The following is a 19,981-nucleotide window of genomic DNA, read 5'->3' on the forward strand; positions in this document are numbered from 1 at the left end:
TTCAGCGCCTTGAATATATCATGTTACTGTCTTCTGGCCTGCAAAGTTTCTGCTGAAAAATCAGCTGATACCCTTATGGGGTTCACTTGTATGTAACTGTTGTCTTTTCTCTTGCTGCTTTTGAAATTCTCTCTTTATCACTACTTTTGCCATTTTAATTACTATGTATCTTGGTGTGGACCTCCTTGCATTGATTTTCTTGGGAGTTCTCTGTGTCTCCTGGGTCTGGATTTCTTTTTCCTTCTCTAGATTTGAGAAGTTGTCAGCTATTTTTGTTCAAATTAATTTTCTGTCCCCTTTCTCTCCCTTCTCCTTCTGGGATTCCTATAATGTGAATATTATTATGCTTGATGGTTTCCTTGATTTATTCTCATTCTTTATTAGTTATTTTTCTTTCTCCTGTTTCATTACTCTGTCCTCCATGTCACTGATTCATTCTTCTGCTTCCTTTAGTCTATTTATTCCATTTAATGCATCTTTTTAAAGATTTATTTATTTGTTTGAGAGAGAGAGAGGGGAAGCATGAGTGGGAGGGGCAGAGGGAGAGAGAAAGAGAATCTTAAGCAGGCTACACACTCAGCACACAGCCCAACATGGGGCTTGATACCATGACCTGAGCCAAAACTAAGAGCCAGACACACAACTGAATATGACACCCATGTACTGCTAGTATATTTTTACTTTCAGTTACTGAGTTCTTCATCTCTGGTTGGTTCCTTTTTGTGTTTTCGATCTCTTTGTTGAGAGTCTCACTGAGGTCCTCCACTCTTTTCTCAAGTCCAGTGAGTATCTTTATGACCATTACGTTAAATTCTCTCTTAGACATATTACTTATTTCTGTTGTGTTTAGCTCTCTTGCTGTGATTTTGTCCTATGATTTCATTTCTGACATATTCCTGTCTCCTCACTTTAACTCTCTGTGTCTGTTTCTGTGTGTTAGGAAATTCAGTTATGTCTCCTGCTTGAAAGTAGTGGCCTTATGAAGAAGAGGTCCTGTAGTGCCCTGCAGTGCAATGTCCCCCATTCACCAAGACCTAGCACTTCAGGGGTGTCTCCTATGTGTGTTGCAGGCACTCTACTACAGTGGTTGTACCATGTTTGTTTTCAGTCCATTTGTCTGCAATGGTTCTCTTTGCTTGTTGTGGGCAGGGTTTGGTCTCTTTGTTGCTAATGAGCCAGTCTGAGGTCTTCTTAGGCTTGAGTTGGGTCAGTTTGGAATTTGTCAGAGCTGCAATCACATGAAACTGCAAGGTGCTCTCCCTGTATTGTCTCCAGAGAAGTTTTCATTGGTGGGCAAGGCCTGCAGTCAGATCAGATGTCTGCCCACTGCTGGAGCCACAGAGGAACTGGTATGTGTGGTGATCTTCCTCTCTCCCCAGGTCAGGAGTCATTTTGGAGTTGTGCTAGACACTGTCAAGATTGCTGTACAATGTCATGCTTGTGGCACAGCTTTGAATGAACTCCTACAGAGGGTGTGTTGGATAGGGCAGGTCCTCAGGGGAATGGGGGGGGGGGATTTGGTGGAAGCTAGCTGGGTGTAGAGTGTCTGTTTGTTCCATGAGTGTCCAGGTATCTAGGCTCGAGAGCAGAGAGGGAAATTGTGCCTGCCAGCTCTTTTGTTCTTAGAGAAGCCTCCTAAAATCCCTGCCCCACCTGTACACTCTCTGATATTAGTAAACAAATCTCCTTCCCATATACCACAGGCATTTTTTAAACTGCTGTTTCTATGATGTTTCTCAGTGAGAATGTTGTGCTGCCTCTTTAAAGGTGGAGACTGTGTTTCCTATTGCATTCAGCACCCCCAAAGCTGAGCCTACTGATTTTTTAAGTTCCAGATATTAAGCCCTGGTGATTGTAAGAACTTGCAAAGTTAAGCCCTTCTGGTTTGCAAAGCCAAATGTTATGGGATTTGTCTTCCTGGTGCAGGTGCCCTGTGCCTGGGGTGTCTGTTGTGGAGTCTACTTCTCCCCTCTCAGCACCCACGATGTCCCTCCCTACCAAGGACAGTTGGTTCCCAGCCACATTTCTGCCCTTCCTGCCCTTTTTGATGTGGCCTTGTCACTACATTTAGCTGTGGAGAGTCTGTTCTGCCAGTCTTTGGGTCATTTTCTGGTGTTATCTATGTGGGTGTTATCTAGGTGTATCCATGGGACAAGGTGAGCCTTGGGTCTTCCTATTCTTCCATCTTTCCCACATACAACCCAAATTTTAAACAAAGAAGTCACAGGAATTCACACAATCAGGGAGAAATTTCACAAGTTATAAAACTTGGGATTCAGGACATGTTCAACCAGTTATCTAAAGAGTATAGGGCTCCAAATAGCATCTGTATTATAGGACTTTGTGAGACATATTTGCCATCATGATTACCCAGTCTGGACCCAAAATGCCCACATGTAATGGATTGATTCAGATGCATATTTGCCGTTTCTCAACTTCCAGTAACGTCAATATTCAAGAGGTTAACATCCTTTCATCTGACAACAAACTGTAGCCCAAAGGTTAGGCGTGGATTGAAATGGAAAGTAAAAGGGTGGATGGACTAAAGAAGAAATTTCTCACCAATCTCTACACTCCCTCAAACACCTTTTGAAAACAGGCTCCTCTGAAATCTACTCACTTACTGGATGTTCATTGTTTTCTTAGAGGAGAAATGAATCTAAAATCCAAAAATTTTGCTCAGTTTTAGACAGAATTTATTAACCAATTTTTATGCAAGCATGAGGGAAAAGCCAACCAACCAATATTGGTGAAGTAAACATATAGAAAGAATCATAGTATTTGATGTCATCCTTGAGTAACTGAACCTACAAAAAACTGCTAGGAATTTCTCATCATTTAACCAAATAAACCCATATTTTAAGAAACTTTTGTCCAGGTTTTTTTGTTTCTAGCAATCAAAACAATCCTGAATAACACACATGGAAAAGATGAAAAATTTAATAATGAAACAAAGGCTTTTTAAATTTAGGAAATCTTCTCAGAGTAAAAACCTACGTGATAATGTTGTGAATTAGGTCCCTGTAAGAAGACAACTATGCTCTATATCATGATCAAGGTGCCAAGAGGAATTAAAGGCTAAAGAAATACTCAAGTTAATGAAGACCTCATTTTAGGCAAATGCCATTTTTACAAAGAGTACTTGACATTCATAAGCCAGTGTCTGCAAAGATCTTAAGAGTTTATAAACCATTCAGATAAATTCTCTTTCAAAGGAGATATTCCTTATATTGCAAGAGTTCATTCACCAGAGGGAATAGAAAGAGCACTTCAGCGCAGTCTCTGAGAATGGAAAAGTCACAAGATATGTCTCTGGATGGGTTAGAGGTTATAGCAACCCTGTTTCTAAATGGCAAGATGAAAATGACACAAAATACTAATGTTAAATATTGGATAGTGAAATCCCCTTAGAGTTAAAAAAAAAAAAAAGGAAAGGAAAAAAGAAAGATGGAAAATGTTTTTTTAGGACATAAAGGTTTTTCACTCAAGAATTGCTCAAAAACCTTCCTTTAATTAAAAAAAAAAAGGAATCTGAAGAAACTCTCTAATCATAAAGCAAAAAAAGTGTAATGTAAGCAAAAACCTATAGCAAAGCACTACTAACAAATGTAATTCACACAATTCTATGTAAGACAGACTTTTACCCTCAATAGGCCTCAATGTACTCACCTGCAAAAGAGGGAAAGAAGTTTGAACTAGATATCTAAGACCAACTGCAATACTACAATTCTAAAATACTGCATTTTCTTATTATATAAATAATATACATTCACTAGAGATAAACTATAAATTTTTATAATTATAATTTAGAAAAATTATAAATGTAAATTAGCTTTTTGTTATTTTTTAATAAATGTAGACAAAACCAAGATAACATGGTCTTGCCAAAATTAAGGCTGCCTTATTTGACTGGTTTTTTTTTTTTTTTTTTGGTTTGGTTTGGGTTTTTTGCAAAAAAATGGGACACAAGTATCAGTATACTGAGACAGAGCTTCAGTTAGAGATTTTTTTTAATCTACTTTGTACCCAAAGCCATGCTAGGGATGGGTCAGATATTTGGGGCAGATTTACCTAACCTGCTTCTCAACCATCTGCTGGTAAGACTTTCTCTTTCAAATATGCAAACTGCCTGCACTCTTTCTGGGACAAATATTTGGGCAAAAAACGGTTTCTTTTATCAAGCTTTGTGGTCACAATGTGGAAATTACTTCAAAGGAGAATGTTATTCCCATCCAATCACTTCTTTTCTTGGCTCCACTGAAGCACTGAGAAGCAGTTTTCTGTTCCCTAATAAAATCATTAAAAGAACTCTAAACCATAATTCCAGAAGAGAAAGCTCTAATACAGATTTTTCAGACATTATATTTTATTACATTGCTGCGGTACTGAGCTTAAGAAAGGAAAGCTAATGTCAATTCATTGGTCTCATTTCTCCCAAGAGAAGAAAGATCTGTCACACGTTCAGTGTCAAAAATCTCCCCAGACTATAATCAGGATGGTATGAGGGTCTTCTGAGACAGCTGCATTATAACTAAACTTCTTTCAGTGTCATTAAATACATTTCTACATCATTGTTTTTCTTAAGGAGATTAAACTTTTTTGCTATTTTCTAATTACAAATGTAATGTATCCTCCACTATTTATTAACAATTTTATCTTGGACAACTTACTTAAAATGAGAGCTTCAATTTCCTCATCAGTAAAATGATATAATTCCTACCAGCAAAATAATATAATTCCTATCTTTTGTTATGAAAATTAAAAGAGAAAGTAAATCAGTTATCATAGTGCCAGATACATAGTACTGTCTTATAAGTATCAGTGTTTTTTTAATTTCAAAGAGAAAAATTTATAAAATGAAAGTGAAAACAAACTATAATCCTACCACCCACATTAATTCCTCTTGACATTTTCTTTCAATCTCTTTAGACTTAGACTTTTCTCTAGGCATATGTGTACATAAGTGCTTGTAGACACAAACTCATGCATTATTTTGGTTTTTCACCACTGTATCCCCAGAGCATTAAATAAATATCTGTGGAATGTTAAAAGCATTGAGGAATTAATTAGTGAAAAAAGGTGATTTCATGAAAAACTTCTGTTTTATTTAGTCCCAGCCAATGGAAAATTTATTTCATATAATGTTTGCAATGTTTAAGAAATCAATACAAAAATATAATTTAAATATTCTTTCACAATATGTTATAATGTGATTTAATTTTTCCAGTTTTATTGAGAAAAAATTGATATCATCACTGTAAATATAAGGCATACAACATGATGGTTTGATTTACATATATTGTGAAAGGATCATCACAATAGGTTCATTTAACATCCATCATATCATATAGATACATTATTAATAAAAAGAAAAAATATCTTGTGATAAGAAACTCTTAGAATCTACTCTCTTAACAATTTTCTTATGTATCATACAGTAGTGTTAACTATAGTTATCATGTCATATATTACATCCCTAATACCTATTTATCTTATAACTGGAAATGCGATCTTTTGACCAGCTTCCTTCAATTGCCTCTCTCCTCACCCTCTGCCTCTAATAACCACAAGTCTGATCTCTTTTTCTATGAGTGTATTTGTTGTTTTGTTTTGTTTTAGATTCCACATATAGGTAAAGTCATACAGTATCTGTCTTTCTCTGTCTGACATTTCATTTAACATAATGCCTTTAAGGTCCATGCATGTTGTCACATACACTAGAATTTCCTTGTTTTTTATTTCTTTGTTGTTTATCTTTTTATTCATTCATCCATCAACGAACACTTAGGTTGTTTCCATGTCTTGCTATTTAAATAATGCTGCTATGTACATAGAAGTGCAGATATTTTTTTGAGTTAGTGTTTTCATTTCCTTTGGATACATTCCTGAAAGTGGAATTGCTGGATTATGCGGTAGTTTCATTGTTTAAATTTTTTGAGGAAGCTCCATGCTGTTTTTCATAGTGACTATACCAGTTTACAATCCTACCAACAGTGTACAATATTTCTCTTTTCTCCACATTCACACCAGCATGTGTTATTACTTTTTTTTTTTTTTTATGATGGCCATTCTAACAGATAAAAGGTGATATTTCACTGTAGGTTTAATTTGCATTACCCTAATGACTAGTGATGTTGAACATCTTTTCATGTGCCTGTTGCCCTTTCATACATCTTCTTTGGAGAAATGTCAGTTCAGGTCCTTTGCCCATTTTTTAATCAGGTTACTCGGGTTTTTTGTAACTTAGTCTTATGAGTTCTTTATATATTTTGGATATTAGTCCCTTATCGGATATATGGTTTGCAAATATTTTTTTTCCCATTTGTAGGTTGTCTTTTCACTTTGTTGATGGTTTCTGTTGCTATGCAAAAGCTTTTTAGTTTGATATAGTTCCACTTGTTTTTTATTTTGTTGCTTGTGTTTTAGGCGTCCTATCTAAAAATTCATTACCAAAGCTTATGTCAAGGAGTTTTATTCCTATGTTTTCTTCTAGGACTTTTACAGTTCATGTCTTACATTTAAGTCTTTAATCCATTTTGAGTTAACTGTGTAAGTGGTATAAGATAGGGGTACAATTTTATTCTTTAAAATGGGAATATCCAATTATCCCAGCATCATTTATTGTAGAGACTGTCTTCTCTCCATTGAATATCTCCATGGCTCCCCTGTCAACTATTAGTTGACATATATGCTTGGGTTTATTTCTGGGCTCTTGATTCTTTCCATTGGTCTGTTTGTCTGCTTTTATGCCAGTACCATAATGTTTTGATGACTATAGTTTTATAGGATAGCTTGAAATCAGAGAGTATGATGCCTCCTGTCTCCCGCCTCCCCCACCCTCTGGATTCCTTTGGCTATTGGAGGTCTTTTGTGGTTCCATTTAATTTTATTAAGTTTTTTTTTTTCTGCTTCTGTAAAAAATGTCACTGGAATCTTGATAGGGATTGCATTGAATCTATAGATGGCTTTTAGTAGTATTGATGTTTTAACATTGTTAATTCATCCAATTAATGAACACAGGATGCCTTTCCATTTATTTACGTATTTTTCTATTTCTTTCATCATGTTTTGTTTTTAGAGTAGAGACCTTTCACTTTCTTGGCTAAATTTAATTCTAAGTAATTTATTTTTTGCATGTTAATTTTGCATCCTGCAACTTTACTGAATTGATTAAATTTACCAGTTTTTTGGTTAAATCTTTAAGATTTTCTCTATATAAAATCAACATGATTTAAATTTTAATTTTTAAAAATATTTGTGCAGTTATATCAGTTAAAATGACTTGCTTGGAAGTAACAGAAAATTAAATTCAAATTAAGTTTAACAATGAAGACATTTGTATGTCCACATACCTAGATGTCTAGAGACAGGGTGTTCTTCAATGCTGGCTTCATCCAGTACCTTGGGCTCAGTTTCTTTTGGCCTTAACCTCTTCCAGGTTTTAGTCCAATCTCCATGCTAGTAACAAGATACAAATTTCCTTGTATCACATTCACACATGTGAATGACACAAGAAAAAATAATGGTTGACTTCCAGAAGTTCTCCGGAGCGGGGTTGGTGGGTGGGTTAATAGGGGTAATAGGTATCAGATTTACCCTCCTGCAGTAAATAACAATAAAACAGGACAAATATATGAAGTAAAAGTGTTCAAACATTAAACAAAAGAAAGCATGGGACTGTGATCTAAAAAGAAAGAAAATTCATAAGGCAAGTTCTACTTTCACCCTACTATTGTCATGGGGACACTTTCAAAATGGCTCACAGTGAAGTAGAGCCTAAATCAGTCTTACTGAACTCTCCTGAGTTTTTGGCCAGGGTCCTTAGCTTTGTATGAAGAGAGTGAAATTCTTCAAGCTTTGATGGGGGTCTACTGCTGGGAGTCTGTAAGCTGAATGGAAATTCCAGAGATCTCACCATGCTGGAATTCTGACCACCCATACACCTCATACAACTTTCTGTGCACTCATGTTCTTTCAACCATTTTCCTATGTAACCTCAAAAGGCCACAAGCTGGGAGTAGTACTCTAGCTGTAACGCAGGAGTTACTATAGACCCACGCAAAGCCAAAACATTGCCTCAAAAGAACCAAACTGAATTATCAATAAATTAACTTCCTACCAAAACAAAACCCAATACTCTGTAAGGAAAGATAACATACATTAGACTTTCAACACCATGACATCAACAACATCCAGCATACAAAAATAAACTACTAGATGTACAAACATGAAGGAAAATTTGACTTACAATCTGGAGAGAAAAAAATAGTCAACAGAAACAGTCCCAGATATGACAGACATTGAAATTGATAACAAAATAAATTTAAAACAACTATGATAATCCTACTATATCACAAGAATTTTTGAATCCTTACCACTTTGTCTATTTAATTTTATTTTTTGAAAGAGAGAGAGAGAGTACAGAAGTGGCAGGATGGGGGCTGAGGGAGAGGAAGAGAGAGAATCCTAAGCAGACTCCCTGCTGATGCAGAGCCCAGTGCAGGGCTCAATCCCACAACCCTGAGATCATGACCTGAGCTGAAACCAAGAATGGGATGATTAACCAACTGAGCCATCCAGGTGCCCACCACTTTGTCTATCTTAGAGTAGAAAAGAGAACCAGCTCCCAAGTCCCCAGAAGTAAAAACAAGGGTTGTAATTGGATTTCATCACTGTCAATGACCTTGGTATAAAAAGGGGAGGCAGCTCTCCTTGGAAAGGGAGAAGTAGAAATCAGATCATATTCATGAATCTTGATTATGGACAAATCTCATTTTGTCTGCCTTATCTTAATATGGTGATATTCAGAGCCATGGGTTGGAGATAGAGAGCAGGTTAGTGTTGGTGGGCATTATCATTTGAAACAGAACTTGAGATAACATGATGATGCATTGGCACATCTTACCACTACTGCTGAAGTAGCAAGAGATTAGAAGCTGCTCTTCAACCAGAATCCAGCTGGCCTGCATTCTGTGAAATTTAGTTTCCAAGCTTCCATTTTCCATGATGTAGGGATATCCTAAGGGAAAAAAAGGAATGGTTCTGGGTTGCCAACATGCCATCAGAAACATCACCCATCACCGCTGTTGAGCAATGCTTATAAAAATGCCTTACATTTTCTAAATATTTTCACACATATTTTCTTACTTGGGCTTCACAATAACATGTGCTGATATGGCTGATACTATTACCCTCATTTTACAATAGAAAGAACTGACACTAGGAGTAGCAGTTAATTTTCTTTTCTTTTTTTTTTTCATTCTACAATATGCTAGTTGGTCCAGTGACACTGAGTTGTTGTATTCCAGCAGATGCATTCTAATAAAGGAAATTATTTACTTAAGATAGAAATTTAAGCTCCATGCGAAATGCTGTCTGATAGTGAAAGTTGGTAAGAATGGTACCCAACTGAACTTAGAGATTTACTTCTTTAAATTGTTCTTTCTTTATATTATCTTTAAATGCAATCATTATTAGTATTTCTAAGTATACTAAAGAAGAATAATTATGTATACCTCTCTACATATGCAGAAAGAATTTAAAGTTATAATATCAGACCTTAATCTTTTGTTAGTAAGCATCATTTGCAAGATCAAGTTGGGCAGAATAAAGAAATTTCTTTAAATTTTAATCAGACAACCTAAACACATAAGGCAGTAATGGAAAATGTCATAATTATTATTAAGATACATTCAAAAATGTTCTTCATTTATTCTACGATTTGAGAAAACAAAGAAAAATAATCAGTGCAATCTACAAATTACAAACCCATGAAGCTTCATGCTGATCTATAAAATCCATATACAGTTGACTTTAAACAAACACAGAGGTTAGGGGTACCAACCCCCTGCAGAGTCAAAAATCCACATATTAATTTTATTACCCAAAAACTTTATTAATAGCCCACTATTGATGAAAAGCTTTACCAATAACATAAACAGTGATCAGTACACATTTTGTATGTGTATTATATACTGTATTCTTACAATAACGTAAACTAGAGAGAAGAAACTGTTATTAAGAAAATCATAAGGTTATAAGAGAAAATACATTTACAGTACAATACTGTATTTATTTAAAAAATTCACATATCGATGGACCCATGCAGTACAACTCATGCTGTTTAAGAGTCAACTATAGTCTAGAACCAACTCCTACAGTATGAATTTAAACTTACTTTTAACAGTTTAGTAATTTCTATTTATCAATACATCAATACATTTGAACCATAGCTTTTCTAAATTTTCTAGCAGAAAACGAAACATAAACATCTTTATGTGGCTATCATATTAATGCCACTATAATAAAACAAAATTTCTATTTTAATGAAATAGGTAACAGTAAAGATAACACTATTGATAGATAATTTCTGGGAACAAGTTAACTATCAGACAATGGCAATTACTGTGGAAGTAAAAGTTGTCATAAAAATTTACATTACAAAAAGGAAGAATTGTGATTATCTCATTGATCTAGACACATAACTAAAAGTGACTTTAGTAGTGTTATTTTTCCTGCTTGTCCTCCTCTCCCTGCTATCCTCCCCCTCTGCTTCTTCCTCCTGCTCCCTTCCTCTATTTTTTGACTCTTCCTCCAATTCCTCTTCCTCCTTTCCTTCTTCTCTTCTATCTCCCTCCTTCCTACTCCTTTCAGATCCTAAGATTTCCTACCAAGTAAAAATGGCTACACAGCAGAACAAACTTCATTACCAAAAAGTTGTTCAGCAGAACAATGATGTAAGAAATAATTATTTAAGTGCAGTGTTCTTCAAAAGTAAGCTCTTACAACTTTGTTAAAAACACTAGCAGAGGGGCACCTGGGTGCCTAAGATGATTAAGCATCTGCCTTCAGCTGAGGTCATGATCTCCTGGGAGGGTCCTGGGATGGAGCGCAGCATCAGGCTTCCCACCTCAGCAAGGAGTGTGCTTCTCCCTCTGCCACTCCCCTTGCTGTGCTCGCTCTCTCTCAAATGAATAAATAAAGTCTTAAAAAAAAAAAAAAAGCACTAGGGAAGAGTCTTGCATACATCAAACACTGTCCTAGGTATTTAAAAAACAAGAGGTTCCGATACATCAAATTCCATATAAGGCGGTTAGCTAAATCAAGATTCAAACCCAGGCCAGCCCTATGCAGAGCATGCTGGTGTCCCTGGTTTCTTATCATGAAGACTTTCATTCATTTCTACACAGTCTGCACTGATGCCTTTGAATTAATTCCTGTTCAAGCTAATTAAAGAGACAACCTCAGTTTGCCTTTGGGTCTTCTTATCAGCTAGAATTATCTAGTGTTCCCTCTGACATTATTACATCCTCATTATTTACTACCTGTCTTCCCAAAGCAGAAAGCCACCTCTTCACACTATTTATGAGTCTTACTTGGGAAGAAGCCTCTCTGCTACTCCCAAAAGAAAGAGAACTCTCTCCCTCACCCTAATAATATTTTATCTCTGGAAGAACTAGATGGAAGAGGAGAATGAGTGTGGCAAAATGCATGGAGGACAGGAGGTATCTCAAAGTATAGTCACAGTGATTCTTTATTAAGCAGCTAAGATAGCCTAGCAACCTGAAATTTTTTAAACCATTCCTATGGTCAAAAAAAATTATAGCTTGGTCAGAAATCTAAACAGACATCTCAGCAATAGATATTTGAAGAGGTTTGTCATAATAAAGAACCTCATATACATTTAGCACTTCTTCCTAAGAATTTTTACAGCTATTACATTACTTGAGCCTTACAACAAGCTATAAAAAATACCTGAACAGATTTTTTTTCTTTTTTCTTATTTATAAAAGTATTACATACATTTTCATTTTTGAAAGTTGAAATAGTACAGTACATAGAACAAAATGTGTACGACCTTCTTGCTCCAACCCAGTATCCTTTCAACTATTTTCCTATGCATGTGTACACACACCCCATGCAAACACAGTTTGGGGTGGCAGGTATTCATAAGTAGGATATTATACATACTATTTTATGAAATGCTTTTCTACTTAATTGCACAGCCTGGAGATGTTTCCATGACAGAACCAAAAATTTGCCTGATCCTTTTAAGTGACCATATAGCAGCTCATAATACGGAAGTACCACAAGTTATTAAATCATTCCCCTAGACATATATCAGATTTTATTTATTACCATAGTCTAAGAGCTATAACAAATTAGGCTGAAACTTCAACAATTTAACCCAGTAAAGTTGATAGCTGAACTCAGGTCAGAGTCCATTGGGTCAGTAATAGGTATTCTCTCTCATATATAGAGTCCTTCAAGTATCAAGATCTTTCCTTCTTTATGGTCACTCGGTGGACAGGAAGAAGAGAAAGTATAAAGGCACACCACTCTTTACTGCCTTGGACTGGAAGTGATTTATTTCTCCTATTCATGTTCTACTGGCAAGAACTAGTCATATAGCCCTCCAAGAAGGCTGGAAAGCTTGGTTGAGTTTGTGCCCAGGAAATGGGAGCAGACTTAATCAGCATCTAGCCAGTCTTTGCCACATAGGTTAATTCCACTTTTTTTTCCCATTAAAAGCAATGCCACACACACACACGCAATCTTCTAAATACATCCTTCCATATTTATGACAGTATTCCTATAAGATAGATACCTAGACCAGGAATTGCTAGGTAAAAATATAGACAGAAGGAATTTTCAAAATTCCTGTTTAAAGTAAGAATATTTTTAGTAAATATGTTACCTTTCTAAAGTAATACATAATATTTAATTGGGTTAAAATAGTCTTCTAGTATGCACTAAGTACACATTGAGAAGCTGTCATTCAAAGCATTGCCCAATCTGATCTTTATCATTAAATTTTTTCTGTCTACTATACCCCATAAAACCTCTCCACTTCTAGACTCTTTACTTGCCAAACATGTCATGACTATTCATTTCAAATCCTGGATCTGCAATTTACTAATTCTGTGTTCTGGGAAATAGCACATGGAGACTTTGAGACTCAGTTTCATCATTTTGAAAAAACAGTAACATTTTAAACCTCACCAGTTTCTTGAAGTAAATCATAGAAAATGGCATGTGGGAAATGCCTAGCACGTAATAAATGCTCAATGAGTGTTTGCTCCTACCTTTCTTTCTCTGGTGATCCCAAGCCATAATCATCATTCCTATCACTGAATTCCTACAGTATTCATCTATATTACACTTCTGTCACCTAGCCTATATGACCTTCTACTACTGTTTATCTTTTCATGTGATATCTTGTCTCTACATCTTGATTATAAGCAACTTAAGAACAAAAGCCATGCAGTATTCTTCTTTGAGTTCCTATCCCTCACATAGTGTTTTACATTATGACCCTAGATAATGCTTTTGATGATGCCAATTAAATCAAGCATACCAGTGGAAGAGAAAAAGCAAAACAAAACAAAAATTCATACCAATTGTTCAATTTTAGGAAAAGAACCTGAAAAATCTGTAAAGATTAGTTAGTGGTAAAATTAAATATAGGATTTAAAATTTTAATAACCCACAGGAAGTTGGAAAGCACTTGTGAACACTTCACTGAAAACCCAAAATAAATGTATTGTCAAATTAAAAAATGCTAAACCTGCATGTGTGTGTGTCCCCAGGCAAGGTTAAGGGACTGTAGAAGATTTTTACATTGAATAGAGCTATTTGAGAAAGAAATTTTTTAAAGGAAAGAAGGTAGGAAAGAAAGAAGGGAGGGGAGGAGGAAAGGAAGGAAGAGAAGGATGGAGGGAAAGAAAGAGGGAGGAAGAATGGGGAGAGAGAGAAAAGGAGAGAAAGAAGAAGAAAGAAAGGAATCTTTCAAAGACTAGAAAGCTGTTCCACTAAAGAAAGCAGGAAAAGTCAGGAAGGATGCCTAAGGTAAAATCTGAAATTAGGCAGATCAAAAAGAAAAAAGAATTGTGTGGAACTTTGGAAGAATGTCCAAACCATCAGCAGAATTTGTGGGAGCTGCCTATGGAGTTGGTGGGACCACTTAAAGGTCATGGTATATCTTTTCACCCAAAAGAATGTGAAGGAGAGAGAGAGGCACTGTCTCAAAAAATCAGGCTCTGGAGCTGATTTGACGAATAAAAGCCTTGGGAAGGGTTGGCCAGATCCAGACTTTGAGTAGGTAGGATGTGAGGGAGACTAGGCAGGGCAGGCAAGAGATAAAGGCCTTTATTTATCACCTAGTCTCTCTGCCCCTCTTTCCCATTTAAAATCCTTTTCTTTGTCTGGATGTCTTCCACTTCCTCCTCTTACTTCAGAATTCCTATGCATTTCTCTATCACTTTCTTTCCCTTAAAAATTTCAACCTCAGAGACACATTTTTGTGTGAATTGCCTTAAGTTTCATAAAAATCTGAAATAGATGTCAACATTTAACAATAAGAAGATTTAACATCCCATATTTCAGGTATAAGTAAGATCATAAGATATTTGTCTTTCTCTGTCTAACTTACTTCATTTAGCATAATGCCCTCAAGGTCTATCCATGTTGTTGCAAATGGCAAGATTTCAATCTCTCTCTCTCTCTCTCTCCCCCTCTGTGCGTGTGTGTGTGTGTGTGTGTGTATGTATGTGTGTGTGTATACATATATATATCATGTATCTTTATCCATTCATCCATCAATGGACACTTAATGTTGTTTTCATATCTTGGCTATTGTAAATAGTGCTGCAGTGAACATGGGAGTGCGCGTATCTTTTTGAGATAATGTTTTCACTTACTTCAGATAAATACCCAGATGTAGTTGTAGTTCCATACAAATTTCACTTTAAGGTTTTTATATTCACTGTGAATGCAAATTTACTCTCCCTAGAACTTGTTGATGAAGGGGTCTCTCAGTGATCTCTCTGCCTACGTATTTTTATCACAGTCAATCCTGATCTGTTCAGGCTTACCCTGATTGACATCCCACTTCCCCTCCTATTGAACCATGGCTTCATCTCTAATAGAGTTCCTCATTTACATGCTGTTCACATATTCGAATTTCCTTCACACAATTCTGATAATTGAGCATCTTTCTGGGCATATGTAGTACAATGATCCTCCCATGCTTCTGGTCTCTGAAGATATCAGGTGAGGCTCGTTACTAGAATTTTATTCATTTAATTAACAAATAATTGTGGAGGGTGTACTTGGTGCCAGGTATTTTTCTAGGTGGTAAGGATAAATATGGACTATGACAGTCTCACATTCTAAGAAATAATAGTGAAATAAGGAGGAAACAGTCATGAGAAGAGGCAATTCAAATATAGCGGATAGGATATCCAATAAATGACCTTCCTTTATTGCTTCCACAGCAGAAAGTAAGTGATTGAGCAGGCTTCTCACGCATAATAATAATAAAAAGTGGATAGAATATTTTAAAATCAACTTTTTTCAGACACTGAGAATTAACCAAAAACCCACAGAAACCAATGGAGATGTTACTATAATAGGTAAGGATTAAATTCGTGGCTTTTTTGATTGAGGTTAATCCTTGCCCCTCCAGCAAATGTCTAAATAACCCAATGATCACAAGAAAAAATAGAAAACATTTTAAACTGAATGCAATATATCAAAATTTGTGGGGGCCCTGGGTGGCTCAGTCAGTTAAGCATCTGCCTTTGGGTCAGGTCATGATCCCAGGGTCCTGGGATCGAGTCCTACATCAGAATCCCTGTGCAGCAGGAAATCTGCTTCTCCCTCTTATCTTCCTTGTGCTCTCTCTCTCTCTCTCTCTCTCTCTCAAATAAATAAATAAAAATCTTAAAAAAAATTGTGGGATGATTCTAAAGCAGTAGAGGGAACTTTATCAATTTAATGCCTATGTTGGAAAAAAGAGGCAAATTCAGTGATCTATGATTCCACTTTAAAAAGCTAGAAAAAGAAAAGAAAATTAAACCCAAATTAAGCATAAGGAATAAAATAATAAAGAGCAAAATTAAATGAAATGTAAATCAGACAAGCAATAAATAAAACCTAAAAATCAATAAAATTGATAAACTTTAACCCAAAATGTTCAAGGAAAAAAAAGTATAAGACATATTACTAATTTCAATACCATTACAGTCATTACAGATCATAAAAACTTATTGTATTACCTTCCTGAGGCTTCTGGAACAAATTGTTACAAATGTTGTGGCTTAAAAAGACAGAAATGTTTTATCTCATAGTTCTGGTTGCAAGAAGTCTTAAGTCACGGTGTCAGCACGGCAGTATCTGCTCCAGATGCTCTAGGAGAGAATCCCTTCTTTACCTCTTCCAGCTTCTGGTGGCTGTTAGCATTCTTCGGTGTTCCATGACCTTGGCTGCATTAGTCCAATTTCTGCCTCTTCCGTCAAATAAATTTCTCCTCTGTGGATCTCTCCAATCTGCCTCTGTCTCATAAGAACATTTGTGATGGAATTCAGAGCCTGCCTGGATAATCCAGGATGATCTCCACATCTCAAAATTCTTAATTTAATTAATATTAACTTTTTCCAAACAAAGTAACATTTACAGGTTCCAGGGATTAGGATGTGGACATATCTTTGGGAGACCATTTTCAACGTACCACAACTAATAAGAGAATATTATCTAAAATTTTGTGTCAAAAAAATGAACAACTAAATCAAGTGGATAAATCTCTTGAAAGATACAAATTACCAAATAAGACACAAAAGAAATAGACAACATAAATAGCCCTACATCAACTAAGAAAATTGAATTTTTAATTAAAGATTTCCCCCCAAAGAACACTTGAAGTCCATATGACTTCACTGGTAAATTACAGTCAACATTTAATAAGAAATAAGACCAATCCTACACAAACTGTTTCAGAAAATAGAAGATACAAATAGACATCCTTTGCAAGAAAAAGTTAGCTCAGCAGGCCTGGGTTGCACAAATCTTGCACATTCCCATGAGAGGTCTTTCTCCAGAACAGGCCATAGGGCAGCTCCTGGGATATGAACTCTTAAGTTCTCAGAATATTCTGCCTGATAAGAATGCTTTTGTATGCCTAAGGCCTTGGGTCACACGGTACGTTTGCTCAGATAGTTTATGCCAACATATGACTAACAGTAAACACCTGTTTTTAGTCTTTAAAGCTGGTATACAGATAGCTAAGGTCAGTCACCTAGGCACTAAATACCTAGCTGACTGAGTCCCCAATAAAAACATTAAACACCAATGTTCAGGTGAGCTCCCCTGTGTAATACCAGTAATTATCTGTGTAATACCAGTCATATCATCAGGTTGATAACACTTATACATGTTAGTGTAAGGAGAATTAACTACATCCATGTGATTCTAGGAAAGGATACCTAGAAGCTCAAGATTTGGTTTCCGCTGGACTTCAACCCATGCACATTTTCCCTTTGTTGATTTTAATCTTTATCTTTTTACTATAATAAACTATAATCATGGGTATAATTATTTTCTGAGTCCTGTGAGCCCTTCTAATTAATTATTAAGCCCAGAGTCAGTCTTAGAGACGCCACCACATTTCCAAAGTCATTTAATACTATGAAGTCAGTATTATCTTTTTTTAAAAAAATTTTATTTATGTATTTATTTGAGAAAGAGAGAAAGGGAGAGCATGAGTGGGGGGAGGAGCAGAGGGAGAGGGAGAGAGAATCTCAAGCATACTCTGCACTGAGCATGGAGCTCAACATTGGGCTTGATCTCACAACCCTGAGATCATGACCTGAGCTGAAATCAAGACACTTAACTGACTGAACCACCCAGGTGCCCCCCCTTTTGTTTTTTTGAAGTCAGTATTATCTTGATACCAAAAGCAAAGGAATCACACACACAAAAATATAGACCACTAGTTCTCATGAATATAGATGCAATTTTAAAACAATATTAACAAATCGAATCCATCAATAGAGAAAAGATAATACATCATGAGCATGTGGATTTTATTCTAGGAAAATAAGGCTAATTTAATATTTGTAAGTCAATCAATGTGATCCCCCACATTAACATAATAAAAAAGCCATGTAATCATCTCAAAAAATTGAGAAAAAATATTTGACAAAAAATCACCCATTTGTGATAACAGCTGTCAATAAATTAGAATAAAGGGAACTTCCTCAACCTGATGAAGGGCATCAATGAAACATTTATGGCTAAAATCACATTTAATAGTAAAAACTGACTATTTTCCCTCTAATTTTAGAGATAAGTCAAATATGTTCACAATCACTTCTTTCAACATTGTACTGGAAATCTTGGCCAGTGCAATTAGATAAAAATAAATAAGAGAGATAATGACTAAAAGAAACTGGTAAAACTGTCTTATTCATAGATGAAATGGTAGTTTATGTATAAAATTCTAAGAAATCTGAAAGAAAAATATTAGAACTTATAAGTATATTTAACCATGCAGGAGAATAAACAATCAATATGAAAGAAATTAATTTAATTTTAAAATACTAGGAATAACCAGAAAATAAAATTTTAAAACAACTCAATTTACAATAGCATCCAAAAACATAAAATACTTAGAAATAACTTGAAAAATACATATAAGACCTCTATACTAAAAACTGTAAAACACTGCTGAGAGAAATTAAAGAATGTGTAAAATAGATGTAGAGATACTCCATATTCATGGATCAGAAGGCTAAGTATTGTTAAGAGGTCAATTTTCTATAAAACTATCTATGGTTTCTGTGTAATACCAGTCATATCATCTCAGGAAACATCTTTGACAACCTGGTTCTAAAATTATATCAAAAGTCAAAGACCAGAATAGTCAAAAATTTTGAGAAAAAAAAAAAACAAATTTGGAGGGATTACACTGTCTGATTTCAGGTTATACTGTAAAGCTATAATAAGCAAGAAATTGTGGTACTGGCACAAGACTAGACACATACATTATTGGAACAGAATGGAGTGCAGAAATACATACACAAATATAGCCAATGATTTTCTATAGTCATCTAAATTAAATCCAAGGGAGATAAAATATTTTTTATCTTTTGGATAGTGTTGGAAAAATTAAATATCCATATTCATATGAACAAAAATATGCCTTATTTCTTGCCTCACACCACACAAAAATTAACTCAAAATAGTTCAGAGACTTTTATGTAATAGCTAAAAGTATATAACTTCTAGAAGAAAACATAAGGCTAAATCATTGTGACCTTGTAATAGGCAAAGATTTCTTAGGTGCCAAAAAATACAAATCTGAAAAGAAAATAATTGATAAAATATATTTCATTAAATTTAAAACTTTTGCTCTTCAAAAAAACCAGGAAAATGGAAAGGGAAGCCACAGACTGAAGAAAATATTTGCAAAACATTTATCTGATAAAAGACTTGTATCCAAAATATATACAGAATTCTTATATCTAAATAAGAAGAAAACAAACAACCCAATATAAATATGTTAAACAACACTTCATCAAAGAAAATACATGAATGGCAAGAAGCACTCAAAAAGATGCTCAATATGTGGCGTCTGGGCGAGAATCAGTTAAGCAACCAACTCTTGATTTCACCTCAGGTCATGATCTCAGGGTTGTGGCCTCAACCCCTAAGTTGGGCTCTGCACTCAGTGCAGAGTGCTCCTTGTCCCTCTCTCTCTGCTCCTCCCCACTACTCCTGCTCACTTCCTCTCTCTCTCTCTCAGATAAATGAGTGTGAAATCTTTAAAAAAAATATTCAGTATCATTATCAGTAAAATGTAAATTAGAACCACAATGAAATAACACTCCATCTCTAATACAATGACTAAAATTAAAAATCCTGACAATACCAAATGTTGATAACTGCAAAAGGGCAGAAAGGAGCTTTTGTGGTGATGGAAATGTTCTATGTCTTGACTATGGTGGTGGTGAATACATGCATTTATCAAAACACATTGGACTATACTTTAAGTGGGTGCATTTTATTATATGTAAATTACACCTCAATAAAGTTGATTTATTATAAAAAATGCAATGGCTACTAATAAAAGTGTTAGTACTCCTCTAATTAATGAAATGAATATGCCCAAGGAGCTCATTCTATTTGTAATAAATGTACATAC

General features: G+C 35.2%; 1 long non-coding RNA gene across 13 annotated transcripts in view; it reads right to left on the reverse strand.

The window, feature by feature from the left end:
- Positions 1 to 19,981, reverse strand: part of LOC113255713 (uncharacterized) — a 178,126-nt gene that overhangs the window by 68,519 nt on the left and 89,626 nt on the right. For 10 of the 13 annotated variants that reach the window (XR_007187951.2, XR_007187945.2, XR_008958644.1 and 7 more), the window contains 2 exons: positions 8,906 to 9,019; positions 7,353 to 7,458 (listed from right to left, as the gene is read on the reverse strand). This is a non-coding gene — a long non-coding RNA (uncharacterized LOC113255713). Of the gene's footprint in view, positions 1 to 7,352; positions 7,459 to 8,905; positions 9,020 to 16,058; positions 16,335 to 19,981 lie in introns of all 13 variants that reach the window. The other 3 variants (XR_007187948.2, XR_008958642.1, XR_008958643.1) reach the window with 2 other exon arrangements.

The sequence above is a fragment of the Ursus arctos genome, unplaced genomic scaffold (genome assembly GCF_023065955.2).
Source record: "Ursus arctos isolate Adak ecotype North America unplaced genomic scaffold, UrsArc2.0 scaffold_11, whole genome shotgun sequence".
Classification (NCBI taxonomy): Eukaryota; Metazoa; Chordata; class Mammalia; order Carnivora; family Ursidae; genus Ursus; species Ursus arctos.